Here is a 14,359-nt window from a genome sequence, read left to right as displayed (position 1 = left end):
GTTAGGAGCCAGGGAGCCTTTCGAGTCCCGCCTTAGGAGCAAGCTGCTGGGGCCGCCCTAGCAAGGGCCCTCGGCTCACCTGGGCCGTGCTGGAGCCGCCCCAGCCCTGCTGCACGTCTGGGCCACTCCCGTCAGACACCCAGCGCTGCTACTTCAGGAGGCTTCTGGGACCGGACCTTTCGCCCGGACTGGTTGATGGTTCCTGCAAGCTTTCTGCGTGGTGCACCCGACTTCCTCTGGAACTTTGTGACACTTCCTGAGGACAGGAGCCGTGCTACTCTCATTCCTGTGTTCTCCCCACAGCTAGAACGGGGCTTGGAGCCGAGTAGATATTCAGCGACAAGGCTTTGCAAAGTCTAGGTGTTTTTTTTTTTGTTTTTTTTTTTTTTTTTTTTTTTATGGTTTTCAAGCCTCACTGTCTCCGAGGCCTACAGAAGAGCCCGAATCGCTTGGCACAGTAGAGAGGCCCTCCCGGATGGGTGGCGGGGCACGTGGATGGCTTGCCAACCACACTGGCATGGCAAGATGTTCCCTGCATGTTGCGTCACGAAGCCTGACCAGAGAGTCTGTTCTCAGGGTGTGGGCATGTCTGCAAATGGGGGAGGGGCTTCCGAAGGCCCAAGAAGAACAAAGCCCCGAGGTAAGCTTCTTCTGGTGCAGCTAGTTTGAAATCCAGAGACTGAGGTTGTGGTGCGGTGTGTTAAGCTGCCACTTGCGACCCTGGCGTCCCCTATCAGGGAGATGGTTCAAGTCCCAGCTGCTCTGCTTCCGATCCAGCTTCCTGCTAATGTGCCTGGGCAGCAGTGGAGGATGCTCCAAGTACTTGCGTTGCCTCCAACCACGTGGCAGATCGGGATGGAGTTCCTGGTTCTTGGCGTCTTGTGGCCATTTGGAGGGAGTGAACCATTGAGTGGAAGATCTCTCTCTCTCTCTCTCTCTCTCTCTCTCTCTCTCTCTGTGTCTCTTCATCTCTCTCTGTTGCTCTGCCTTTCAAATAAATAAATACATCTTTTTAAAAAATATTGAAATCTATGCACTGTTTTTTTTATCATTCCTTTTTTAGGAATGGCTTGAAGACCCCACACTAAGCACTGCTATTTAACACATCAACTGGCACGCTGCTGGCAGCTTCCCAGTGAGCACCCACTGTGGGTCAGGCATGAAGTTGGGATCTCGTCTCATCCTCAACAAACCAATGATGCAGTGACGTTGACAGATTGAAGTAGAAGACTTGGGGAGTGTGAAAGCCTCGGGCTGGAGAGGAAGGGGAGGGGAGGGGAGAGGAGAGGTTTTCAAGGGTGAGGGTGAATGAAAGCTGGGAATCTAGACATTTTGGTGTGTGTGTCGGGGGGGGGGGGGTGCTACCCAAGGGAACAGGAGGCGGAACAGGACATTTCAGGAAAACAGAAGGGAACATGGAGGCGGAGCAATCAGGAAACAGCCAGGCCAACGGGCAGCTGTTGAAGCAGGAGCTTTGGGTCACAGAGGAGGCAGCCGCTGTCCAATATTGGGTTTTATTTGCCCGCATGGTTAATTATTGCAGCGGCGTCTGATAAGGCAGCGGCCCTCCTGCAGGGAGCTGGGGTTATCTGCACTTTTACAGCCCTGTCATGCAGTAATGGAGCAGATAAGCTGCTAGGTGGTGGCCACTTGGACACTCATTAAAACCTCTGCTGAGAAAGGGAGCAAGGAGAGGGGACAGTCATGGCAGGAAGAGACCAAGGAGAGAACCAGAAGGTAGGTGGGATCTGAGCTGGTACAATGCCCCCTCCACCGACCTGGGCTGCCAGGGCAAGCTGCCTGAAACCTGGCCCAGCCCTGGCATTCCTGGAAATACGGACACCCAAGGTGGGCCTCTGTGCGAGGTGCTGAGCCCATAGCTCCTTAAGCAGCCCAAGCCAGAGGGATTAGCCCTTCTTCTGCTGGAAGACATGGTGTCGTGGCATTTGGGGAGTGAACCACCGGATGGGAGTTCTCTCTGCCTGTCCCTCTGTCTCTCAAGGAAAGGAAGAAAGAAATGGAAAGAAGAGAAGAGAGAAGAGAGAAGAGAAGAGAGGGGAGAGGGAAGGGGAGGGGAGGGGAGGGGAGGGGAGGGGAGGGGAGGGAAGGGAAGGGAAGGGAAGGGAAGGGAAGGGAAGGGAAGGGAAGGGAAGGGAAGAGGGGCTGGCGCTGTGGCGTAGTAGGCTAAGCCTCCGCCTGCAGTGCCCGCATCCCATATGGGTGCTGGTTCGTGGCTGCTCCACTTCCGATATAGCTCTCTGCTGTAGCCAGGAAAAGCAGTGGAAGATGGTCCAAGTCCTTGGGCCCCTGCACCCACATGGGAGACCCAGAAGAAGCTCCTGGCTTTGGATCAGCCCAGCCCCGGCCATTGCAGCCATTTGGGGAGTGAACCAGTGGATGGAAGATTTTTCTCTCTGTCTTTCCCTCTCTGTAACTCTATCTCATAAACAAATAAATAAAATCTTTAAGAAAAAAGAAAGGAAGAAGTTAATGAAGGGAGGGAGGAAGAAAGAAAGAAAATACATATTCAACCTTTGAGTTACAAAAAAATTCTTCAAAAAGGCCGGTCATCTATTTTTTAATTTCAATCCATTGTTCATCAAGTTGAGTCAAGAAAGTCCCATGCTCAACTTAGAGGTCAGTAGTAATTTGAACTTTATATAATAGTGACGTATTATAAATACTCTTCTTCTGATTTCATCTCCCAACCGTTTACAAGTGTGGAAACCATCCTTAGGCTTCTACATCCTTAGCCCAATTTGCTGCCTGTTTTTGTGTGTGCGCCATGCTGGGTGTTTCTGTGCAGCCCACAAGCTAAGGATGGTTTCCACACTTATAAACATTGAGGGGGAAAAGCTCAAAAAAAAGAGGTAGACGTTGCGATGTAGCTGTGAGCTACTGCTCCGAACGTCTACATCCCACACCACCTGCTTCAAGTCCACGCTCTTCCGCTCCCAACCCAGCCTCCTGGAGCTAGTGCACACGCGGGAGGAAGCAGGTGATGGCGCAAGTGGTTGGGTCCCTGCCACCCACGTGGGCGACTCCTCCTGACTTCTGGTCTCCTGGCTTCAGCCTGGCCTGGCCCTGGCGCCTTGTGGGCTTGTGAACCAGCATGAAACATGTTTCTCTCTCTGACTTTCAAATAAATGAAAATAAATTTTTGAGAATGTTTGTGACACACGAAGATTACATAAAATGCAAATTTTGGCACCTACAAATAATTTTTAAATAGCTTTATTGATACAATTTATAGATGCTAGTGAAGTTGTTAAAAATGTCCAAAGATTTCTGGTATATTGAAAGGGTGCCAAAAAAAACTCAATGTCAAAATAAGCAGTACTTTAATATAATATTTTCAAAATAAAAATTAATGCCCAAACAAATCCATGATGAACAAAATACTAGCCTTTGAAATGGTGAGAAACTCAGTAACAGAGCCGTGCCAAGCCGTGCTGAAGACTGAAGGGAAAAGAAAAATCAGTGACACAGATTCTACCTTGATTTTAAATTTTAATATACTTTTTTTTTAAAAAAAGATTTTACTTTATTTATTTGAGAGGCAGAGGCAGAGAGAGAGAGAGAGAAAGAGAGAGAGGTCTTACAACTGCTGGTTCACTCCTCAAATGGCCTCAAAGGCTGGAGCTGTGCCAATCCTAAGTCAGGAACCAGGAGCTTCTTCTGGGTCTCCCACGCAGGTGCAGGGGCCCAAGGACTTCTTCTACTGCTTTTCCAGGCCATAGCAGAGAGCTCAATCAGAAGTAGAGCAACCAAGATTCAAACCGGCACCCATATGGATGCTGGCACTGCAGGTGGTGGCTTTTTGCCCGCTACACTACAGCGCCGGTCCCTTAAATTTTAATATTCTGTCCATCATGGATTTTGTAATTCGTTTTGATTTTTTTAAAAAAATACATGGCATTTGGGGCTGGTGCTGTGGCATAGAGGGTAAGGCCGCCATCTGCAGTGCTGGCATCCCATATGGGCGCCAGTTCAAGTCCCGGCTATTCTTCTTCCGATCCAGCTCTCTGCTATGGCTTGGGAAATCAGTAGGAGATGGCCCAAGTCCTTGGGCCCCTGCACCCACGTGGGAGACCGAGAAGAAGCTCCTGGCTCCTGGCTTCAGATTGGTGCAGCTTTGGCCATTGCAGCCAGTTGGGGAGTGAACCAGCAGATGGACGACCTCCCTGTCTGCCTCTCCTTCTCTCTCTGTGCAACTCTGCCTTTCAAATAAATAAATAAATCTTTACAAAAAGGATATGGCATTAAAGGATTTATCTTGATTACTGAGCTTCTGTGTACCATCTTGAATTTTGCACCCAAATCAAGTCCAGGGCTTGGTGTCTGAGTCTGTGGGTAAAAGTGGCATTTAAGGTGGAGTCAGAGTGACAAAGCGGGCCAGTAGCTGTGAAGGATAGCAAACTCCTAGCACCTTGCATAGGACGTCGTTTTCTCCTGTATTGTAAAAAACATTTTCACAACTTTACCAACGTTTTCAAGAAAGTACTTTGTTTCATGATTCTAAAAATAAAAAATAGTCACTGAGAAAAACATAAAGCACTAAACAGTAAAAATAAAATAAAATAAATTTCACCCCAAATCCCATCACCCAGAGATAGTTGCTGTCATTGTATTGGGCACCTGTCCTTCCAGAATGTTCTCCCTATAGGTTCACATGGGCACATCAGTGTTGAATTTACAGAGAGGAGTCACCAGCCAGAATGGCACAGGTGTGTTTCCATCTCAATACATACAGAGCCACAGCATCATTGAAAGATTATTCCTTTATTTTCATCTTATATGAAAGGCAGAAAGCCAAGAGCTCTTCCATCCACTAGTTCACTTCTCAAATGCTCACAACAGCCAGGGGGAAGCCAGGAGATGGGAACCAGTCTAGGTCTCCCGCACGTGTATAGCAGAAAACCCGGACAGCTGAGCCGTCACCTGCTGCCTCCCGGGGTGTGCACAGGCAGGAAGCTGGCTTGCGAGCAGAGGAGCTGGGACTCGAATTCGTCATGTGGGCATCCCAATGGGGACTTAGCCACCGGGCCCAACCCCTGCCCACACAGCTCCAGCGTTGATGCCTACACAGTACACCAACACATGCACACAATAAAACCCCGCCCGCGAGCATCTGACTTTCTTTTTCTGTTAAGACATTTCTAAAGAAAAATAAATCACTTTGAATCACTCCCTACCACACGCTTTGTTTGTACCTTCTCTTCCTGTCTGTGGCTCAGGGCATATTTTCACATGGCTGAGGTCACGGTGGACGTTCAGTTTCATATTCTGCAAAGCTTGAGGGTTTGTACAAAACCAGTCCCCCGTGTTTTTTAGACTCTTTATCCAGTTTTCTCTTTTTCCAGGGCTCAGCAAACATCATGTGCTCTTTTTGTTTGTTTGTTTATTTCAGCCATTTTTAAAGACGTTTTAAAAAAACATTTTTGGGTTGCTGGTGAGAAAAAAAAATCAGAAAACAGGCTTCTGGCTGAATGTGGCCCACGAGTGTGCCAGCCCGTGTGTTATGTTGCCGCCCCTGTCTCTCAGTGCGGGGAAAGTCTCTACATACACAGCTTTTTCCGTCTTTTCAGCCATTTCCTTTGGATGCTTTCCCAGGAATGAGATCCTGGATCCGTGGGCAGAACCGTCTTTCATGACCCCTGACATAGATCGCTGTATTATAAAGCTGCTACCCAGCACCTGTGAACACACGGGCGTAGGCTCCTTACAACCTTGCCAGCGCCTGGTCTATACTCACTTGGCTGCTCTAAAATGATAGGTTGTTGACATTTGTCCATCTGATTATTCTCAAAGGAGGGTTTTGGTTTTTTGCTTTGTTTTGTTTTGTTTTTCACAAGTTCCGTTGCTCTTCGTTGAGTCATCGTAGAGGCCGTGTTGGAATCGGCTGAGAAGGAGCCGTCTTTGAACCGCTTCCTCCAGGTCAGAGACAAACGCTCACTTAGTTCAAACGCACGTGTGCCGAGAAGCACGGTACAAGTCTTGCTGTGTTAAAGCAACAGAGAAACCCACGGAGGACTCCTTGCTCCACGGCCGCACAAAGATCCTGAAAGTGGGTCGAGAAGGAATTCATCCTGCGGGTTCCAGTAATTAGAGTCGACAAAAGGATGGAAAGTTCAGGAAGGACTGGGGGCAGAGGGGGCGGGAGGGGCTCTTGCAAGGCCCCTGGTCTTGGCGCACTGCCCCCTGGACGCTGCGGCCCCAGCACTGGCAGCCCCCAAGGGACTTTCCTTTCCCCCTCTTCTGGCTTAGAGACTCGCGTTTGGCTTTTCCTCCGGCGTGAAGTCAGATGGTGCCAGAGGCGGAATGGATCCCACTGGGAGATCATCCCCTTCTCAAGGGAACGAACACTCCATGCTTGCTTCCTTCGTATCCAGCACAGGTGGAAGTGACTTCTCCATCTTCGCAGGAACCCAACATGACATGAGCTGCTGCTTTTACTTCTTCTTCTTTTTTTTTTTTTTTTTTTTGACAGGCAGAGTGGACAATGTGAGAGAGAGACAGAGAGACAGAGACAGAGAGAAAGGTCTTCCTTTGCCGTTGGTTCACCCTCCAATGGCCACCGCGGCCGGCGCACCGTGCTGATCTGATGGCAGGAGCCAGGTGCTTCTCCTGGTCTCCCATGGAGTGCAGGGCCCAAGCACTTGGGCCATCCTCCACTGCACTCCCGGGCCACAGCAGAGAGCTGGCCTGGAAGAGGGGCAACCGGGACAGAATCCGTTGCCCCAACCGGGGCTAGAACCCCGTGTGCCGGCGCCGCTAGACAGAGGATTAGCCTGTTGAGCCACGCGCCAGCTTGCTTTTACTTCTGATACAGGTTTGTACTCACTTTTTCTTTTCTTTTAAGGGATTCATTTATTTACTTGAAAGAGTTAGAGAGAGAGAGAGAGAGAGAGAGAGAGAGAGAGAGAGAGAGAGAGAAATCTTCCATCTGCTGGTTCAATCCCTGGATGGCCACAACGGCCGGGGCTGGGCCAGGCAGGAGTCAGGAGCCAGGAGCTTCTTCCAGGTATCCCATGTGGGTGCAGGGGGCAGCCTCCACTGCTTTTCTCGGGCCATCAGCTGGGAGCTGGACTGGGAGTGGAGCAGCTGGGACACCAATTGGCACCCATATGGGTACTGGCATCGCCAGTGGTGGCTTTCACCTGCTACACCACAAGAGCAGTCACTGCATGTATGGAGCACATGTGATCCATGACAAGGACACACAGAGGCGAACACTTGTCTAGGGAGGCTAACAGGCCAGGACTCTGGTCAGAAGGTTTCAAGTGTACGGTCAAGTGTCTCCCAGTGGAAGAAGCCGTTGGGTGTACAATGGGGGCGTGGTAAGGATGAGAGTAAGCAGAAAAGGGCATTGCTGCCCCCCGCCCCCAGAGCACCTACACTTAATGAGAGGCAGAGAGACGGGAAGATATCCCAGCCACTGGTTCACTCCCCTAAATGCCCACAGTCATCACCAGTTGCCTCCCAGGGTAAACCTGGAGTCAGCAGCCAGAGCCGGGTGTTGAACCGAGTCACCCTCTGTGGGGTATGGGTGTTCCAAGTGGCGTCATAGCAGCTATGCCAAACGCCTGCCCCTAATTTTTTCAAACATCGTTGTCCCAGTCCAACAAAATTTGCCTGCCAGGAATCTCAGCTTGTGAGTCTGGAAGAGCCACCATCAGCATCTTCATCTCTTTGTTGGCAGCCAACACCGCGTTCCCAGCTCTCCGCTTCCCACCCGTCCTCAGCTCTCTGCTAGGCTCGCCGAGACACCCCTGTGGAAAAAGAAGCCAGAGCTCCAAACCACGCCATCTCCCCAAGGATCAGCTTGGGGTTGCTGGACAGCACTGTCCGGACCAGCACGCGTGCTATGGTCGCCCACAGTCATCTCAGCTCTGGGCAAAACTTTGAGTAGGTGGTCCATTCTGGGCATCTTGAGTGCTAAGGCAAAGAGGTCTGCTCAGGCTTGCCTTAGCAAGAGAGGCTGTCTTGTAGACACAACCTCCAGGTGGGCATTTGGTGCAGAGGTTAAAACACCAGTCCGGATGGCAGCATCCCACGTGGGAGTGCTTCCGATTCTAGCTCCCTGCTAATGCGCACCCTGGGAGACAGCAGGTGATGGGCCAAATACTTGAGTCCCTACCACCCAGGTGGTACAGTGGGTAAAACCACTGCCTGTGGTGCTGGCATCCCATATGGGCACCAGTTCAAGTCCCGGCTGCTCCATTGTTGGCCCTGGAACTGTTCTACCCCCTCCCTTGTTCAATGTGGTCTTGCAGCAAGTGTCGGTCACGGTCCCCTGTCCTTTCACGCCCACCATCCCAGGGAATGTGCCCTTGACCCAAGTGAACCAGGGGTAGCAAATGGTGGGCCTGGATGTCTCCTACACGTGAGGCATTTAGGAGAGCCCACTGTTGCTGTCTAGATTCCTAGAATTTCCTTGCTTCCTGTCCCTCCTTCGCCTTGCCCAGTTTTTCCATTCGGGGGGGGTCATGCACATCTTCCCAGCAAACTCCCAACATCCTTTTCTGCCGTTTACAACCACAGAGCCCAGGCTGATGTGCCTTCCTTGAACACTGTGTGTAATAATTTTTGTTCTTATTATCTGAGAGACAGACAGACAGCTCCCAACCAGTAGCTCACACCCTAAATGCCCGGAACAGGCCTGGGCTGGGCTGGGGCTGAAGCAGGGACCGGGGAACCCAATCTAGGTCTTCTACATGGGCGGCAGGAACCCAATGACTTGAGCCATCACTACTGCCTCCCAGGTTGCCTTAGCAGGAAGCTGGAGTCAGCAGTCAGACGGGGGACTCCCGTGTGAGACACAGGCATCTCAGCTACCAGGCTAAATGCTCCGACAACAAGGTTTCAATAGCCATCCCACCCCCAGTGTTCTCTACCTCAATACCTGGCTTTTTGTGTTAAGCACCTAGAATTTTAGAATTGCTTGGCTGTCTGACACCTGACTAGAAGCTGCAGGCAGACAGGAAATGCCACAGGCTTGCTCACTGCTGTATGCTCTGGGTCTAAGACATGCCTGGTACCATTGTTCTGTTAAAGGAGTAAAGGGAGTCCCAGGCGTTGGGGGCTGAACTGGAAGGCTCCCCATGTTGACAGACGCCAGTTGTCTAACGTGCGTTGTGCGGGTCTGAGGTCTGATGTTAGGAGCAGCTGGCAGTGTCAGGGATGAGGAGGTGTGGGCAGAATTTCTGAGTTCCCAGGGCCTACAAGGGTGGCCCACGGATGCTGTTGACCTCTGGCCCACTTAGACGAGGTCCGAGACCCTAAACCTGGTCTCCCGGCCCCCTGCATTCCGACTCTTACAGTGAAAGTTTTACAGGGCTGGCAAACAGGGTGCAGGAGCCAGGCTTCCAAGAACACCACAGCCGAGTTCTCGGTAAACCCCAGTCACACACTAATTTTAGTTATGACTAGTGAATCGTAGTCACTCACTTAGTAGGTTCCTAGAAAGTGCCACTTAGTCACCCACTATGCTGGAAACCCACGGGTCCCTGTGTGACTCGCTCGTCAGCACCAGAGGAGGAGTGGGGCGCTGGGGATTGCTCGTGGCTTGGACGGGAGAGCTGAGACCACGGAGCACACACGAGCAGGAGGCCTGCTTCCCTCCCACCTGTAGGCTGCAGAGGCGTGGGGGCTGGGCGGGAGTTTGCAAAGCCCAAGGGCTGCTGGAATGGCCCGTGGATGGAGAAACAGTGCCGCCCACACAGACGGATGCCCCGTTCTCAATGCTGGCGCAGGCGACAAGAAGCACAAATTGCTTTGAGGGACTGTAGCAGGTCAGAGAGGCGTTGCGTTGCCAGCCTGTTCAACAAGACTGATGGGTGGGTTGTTGAGATTTGGGGAGTTTTTTGTTTTTCAAGAGGGCATCCTGGTTCCAAGTGTTGGGAGAAGACTGGGAACCATGCCCACGGAGGAGAAGGGACCCTGGAGTTTTGTACCTCCATCGGCTACGGAAGCCCCCGAGGGACAAGTTTGGTCCTCACTGTTTGGGGTGGCACTTGAGCTGCCTTCCCGGCCCTTGGCTTCTTGTACCTGTCACTCACGTCCTCCTTCCCAAGGCAAGTACACAGGGCCTGGCATTTGCAGGGGTTAAGTGTAGGACTGGTGTATTCTCTTGGTGATAAGCTTTGTTTTTAAATTTTGTTTGTTTGTTTGTGTGAAAGGCACAGAGCAGAGAGACAGAGATCTCCCACCTGCTGGCTCAGTCCCCAAATGCCCACAGTAACCAGGGCCGGGCTGGGCCAGGCCCAGGTCTCCCATGTGCAGGGAGTGATGCAACCTCTTGAGCCATCACCTGCTGCCTCCCAGGGTGCACAGGAGCAAGAAGGCAGAATCGGGAGTGAAGTCGGGGTTCAAACACAGACACTCTGATACGGGCTGTGGGTGTCCCCAGTGACGCCTCACCCACGATGCTGAATGCTCACCCTGCCATCCGTTTTATTGTTAACTTTTTTTTTTTTTTTTTTGACAGGCAGAATTAGACAGAATTAGACAGTGAGAGAGAAAGAGACAGACAGGTTGGTTCATCCCCCAAATGGCCGCCACGGCCGGTGCGCTGCGCCGATCCAAAGCCAGGAGCCAGGTGCCTCCTCCTGGTCTCCCATGGGGTGCAGGGCCCAGGCACTTGGGTCATCCTCCACTGCACTCCCGGGCCACAGCAGAGAGCTGGCCTGGAAGAGGGGCAACCGGAACAGACTCCGGCACCCCGACTGGGACTAGAACCCGGTGTGCCGGCGCCGCAGGCGGAGGATTAGCCAAGTGAGCCACGGCGCTGGCCTTATTGTTAACTTTTAAGTTGCATTTGCCCCTCCCTCCGCAGGAGTCCCCCCATGCCCTCCCCTCCACTCCGCCTTCCTTGGGCCGGCTCCCTTCGCAGGCAGAGCCTCCCCCAGATGGCTGCCGGCAGCTCCCAGCGTAGCGCTCCTACCAGGAACCGAAAGGCTCTCTCCCCACGGTGTCAGCAGAAGCAGCTGCCACTCACGGCGCCCAGCCCGCCTCCCGCGCGGGCTCCAGGCTACTCTGGTTTACTCCTCACAAGCCCTCGCGCGTGGAGCTGCTGTTACCGTTCCCCCTTAAAGAGACGACAGTGGGGTCACGTGAACTCACCCACGTCACAACGGATCAGGAGCCGAGCCTCTTGGCAGTCACTCCAGAGACCACTGCCCCCTGGGGGCTTTCTCACCGTGATTTCCCAAACCTCCGGCCCTGGGCAGAGCCTGCGGTGCCCAAGTGTCTGAGCATCACCTCTGCTCCGCTGCATTGTGGGTACTAGCTCACGTCTAGCCCCACTTCACAGATAAGGGAGCTCAGAGAGGTTCATTAACTTTCCTAAGCCCACACAGCCAGAAGGTAGGGGATTAGAGACTGGAATCAAAACGCACTGCTGGGTTCCAAAGTTCCACACGTGGCACTTGGCGATCCCTCAGCCGGGGCCGCACCTCCCCCAGACACCACGGGACGCCCACCCTCAGCCAGCAGCCCTTCTTTCCTCCAATCTCCTCCGTGAGGCTGCTCTTGGCTACCTTCTTTACCATTGCAACCTGCCCCCACCCCCCTCCACATTCCTTCTTAATCCGCCTTGCCTGGCTGTGTTTTTCTTCCAGAGCACCACGTTCTAATACACAGAGAATTTACATATTGTTGGTCTCCCCCCGATGGAATGTGAGCATGATGAGAGCAGGGACCTGATACGTCCCAACTTCCGAGAACAAGGCCTGGCACACACTGGGTGCTCACTACATAGTTGGTGAATGAACGCATGCGTGGTGCTCACTCAGGTTCCTGACAGACGGTGGGCATGGAAACCGTCCCAGTGAATGGCTTAAATGCTACAGAGTCCAGCCCGGGTAGGTGGGGGCGTGATGAAGGGTTAAGATTCTACGGGGGCCGGTGCTGTGGCACAGTGAGTAAAGCCGCTGCCTGCAGTGCCGGCATCCCATATGGGCGCCAGTTCGAGACCCAGCTGCTCCACTTCCAACCCAGCTCTCTGCTGTGGCCTGGGAAAGCAGTAGAAGATGGCCCAAGTCCTTGGGTCCCTGCACCTGCATGGGAGACCTGGAAGAAGCTCCTGGCTCCTGGCTTCGGATGGGCGCAGCTCTGGTCATTGCAGCCAACTGGGGAGTGAACCAGCAGATGGAAGACCTCTCCCTCTCTGTCTCTCCTTCTCTCTCTGTGTAACTCTGACTTTCAAGTAAATAAACAAATCTTAAAAAAAAATTCTATGGAACTAGAACACCAGGTGTTCTGTGTAAGGTGTTCGAGCCAGGAGCAGTCCCATGGAGCCTGAGTTGCCAAGAGTGAGTTAGAAAACAGAGCGGAGGGGCTGCCTGTTGTTCTGTCAGTCAGCCCAGCTCAGCAGGAATTCAGGGCGCCCCCAAGGCCTAAGAGCGATGCTGGCTCTGGGAACGGACAAGCCCTGCTTCGGTTTCTCCCTCTGCAGATGCACAGCTCTGATCAAGTTCAGTACACGGCTGGGTTCTATAACAGTAAGGAGCAGAAACAAACAACTAATACACTGGAGGGCTGTGCGGTAGAGACGAGTCCCTGGCCCTGAAGAAATGGGTGGCCCAACACAGACCTGCCCTCCTCGCATGCAGGAACTCACGGGAGCCGACCACTGGTGGTCCCCCCGGGGCCCACCCTCCCACGCCTGCATGTCTCCACTCCTGGACCAACCTCTCGGGTGGACGCTTCTCCTGGACTTTCTTGGGTGATGCCCCAAGGCTGGATCCACGGAGATAGGATCATCCAGCTCCGACCGCGTCCCAAGCCCGGTTCCAGAGCCCAGAGATGCAGCTGTGAACAGGTAGGCCAGGAGCCTGACCGTGGGGAAGACAGAGCATAAGAGTCACGTGGACAGTCAAGGGAGGACACTGCAAGCCCTCACTGGTGCTTTGAGGAACATAACATAAGAAAACGTTTCCTGGGCGGGGTGGCATTGACAATGGCCTTGGGGCACTTGCATGGGGAGAAAGGGAGGGCGGCAGCACGAGGTGTGCCAGACAGCAGAAGCAGGCGGCGAGGGCCGGGCGCACGGGGTGCCCCCAGGGAGCAGGAACACGCAGGAGCTCTGTGGGTGGGCGAAGCACAAGAGGGGTTGGTGTGACAGCGAGAGGTGCCCCTACGGGAGTGCTGGCACCGGGCGCCTCCAAACCGTCAGGGAAACGCGGGATTAAGTAACTTTACTCTGGTGCCAAGGCCGTTTTGAAATCCTGGCGGCGTGTTTCATCATCTGCGTTCTCCACGAGCTTCCTGAGGCCCCCCCCAACGCTTCTCCCCCCACTTCAGGTGGTTTGAGCAGACGCCGTCGATGCACACGCAGGGGACCGCAAAATGTTAGGAACAAGATGCTATTTTTCTAAAGATGTATTTGTTTGTTTGAAAGGCAGAATTATAGGGAGAGAGAGAGAGAGAGATCGAGAGATCTTCCATTAGCTGGTTCACTCCCCAAAAGGCTGCAACGGCCAAGGCTGGGCCAGGCTGAAGCCAGGAGGTCTTTCTTTTTCTTTTCTTTCTTTCTTTTTTTTTAATTTTTTTATTTTTTTGACATGCAGAGTGGACAGTGAGAGAGAGAGACAGAGAGAAAGGTCTTTCTTTGCCGCTGGTTCACCCTCCAATGGCCGCCGCAGCCGGCGCATTGCGCTGATCCGAAGGCAGGAGCCAGGTGCTTCTCCTGGTCTCCCATGCAGGTGCAGGGCCCAAGCACTTGGGCCATCCCAGGAGGTCTTTCATATGGGTGCCAGGGGCTTCAGGAATCTGCCTCCCCCTGCCAAGAGGCCATTCTAGAATTACAATTACAGTCCTCTTGGGAGAATCACATCTCTAAGCCGCCTCCCAAAGGACTGGGGTGTGGGTCCCAGAGGGAGGGACATGCTGGGCAGACGAGAAAGACAGAGACCAGCAGGTGGAAATCCATTCATTCATTCAGCAACAAATATGCTCTGGGTACCTGCTATGGGCCAAGCCTGTGATGACACAGAGACACCAGACTTGGGTTCCAGATCCCGCCCCCCCCTCGGTGACCCGGTTCCTATCCCTGGACTCAGCGCCTCTCTGCTGCTGTCAACTGTTTCAGTTCTTCAGGGTAAAAGAGGTCAATCCTCTTGGGTTTTGAGTCTGACCACTTACATCGGCTCAGTCCAGTCAGGACCCACGTGGGTACACGAAACAGCTGACAGGGGCTCCCCGAGGCAGAGAGCCGAAGGCAGTGTGGTCTCCATACAATGCGAAGCTGGGCCCGCTGGCGTCCAGGTCAACATAACCATTCGCAGACACAGGAGAGAATTAGGGCGGCAGGTGAACCTCATCACCACCCTTCACTGAAGTCACACGTCACTCCATG

At 53.0% G+C, this 14,359-nt stretch overlaps 1 long non-coding RNA gene across 1 annotated transcript; it reads left to right on the top strand.

Annotated features, from left to right (window-relative positions):
* The first annotated feature begins 1,598 nt into the window (after positions 1-1,598).
* On the top strand, positions 1,599-4,278 carry LOC127484713 (uncharacterized). Its single transcript, XR_007911909.2, has 2 exons — positions 1,599-1,737; positions 4,022-4,278. It is a non-coding gene; the product is annotated as an uncharacterized lncRNA (long non-coding RNA).
* The last annotated feature ends 10,081 nt before the right edge of the window (positions 4,279-14,359 follow it).

Source organism: Oryctolagus cuniculus, chromosome 21, assembly GCF_964237555.1.
Source record: "Oryctolagus cuniculus chromosome 21, mOryCun1.1, whole genome shotgun sequence".
Classification (NCBI taxonomy): domain Eukaryota; kingdom Metazoa; phylum Chordata; class Mammalia; order Lagomorpha; family Leporidae; genus Oryctolagus; species Oryctolagus cuniculus.
Note: the sequence above shows the minus strand (reverse complement) of the source record. Positions and strands in the feature narration are given on the sequence as shown.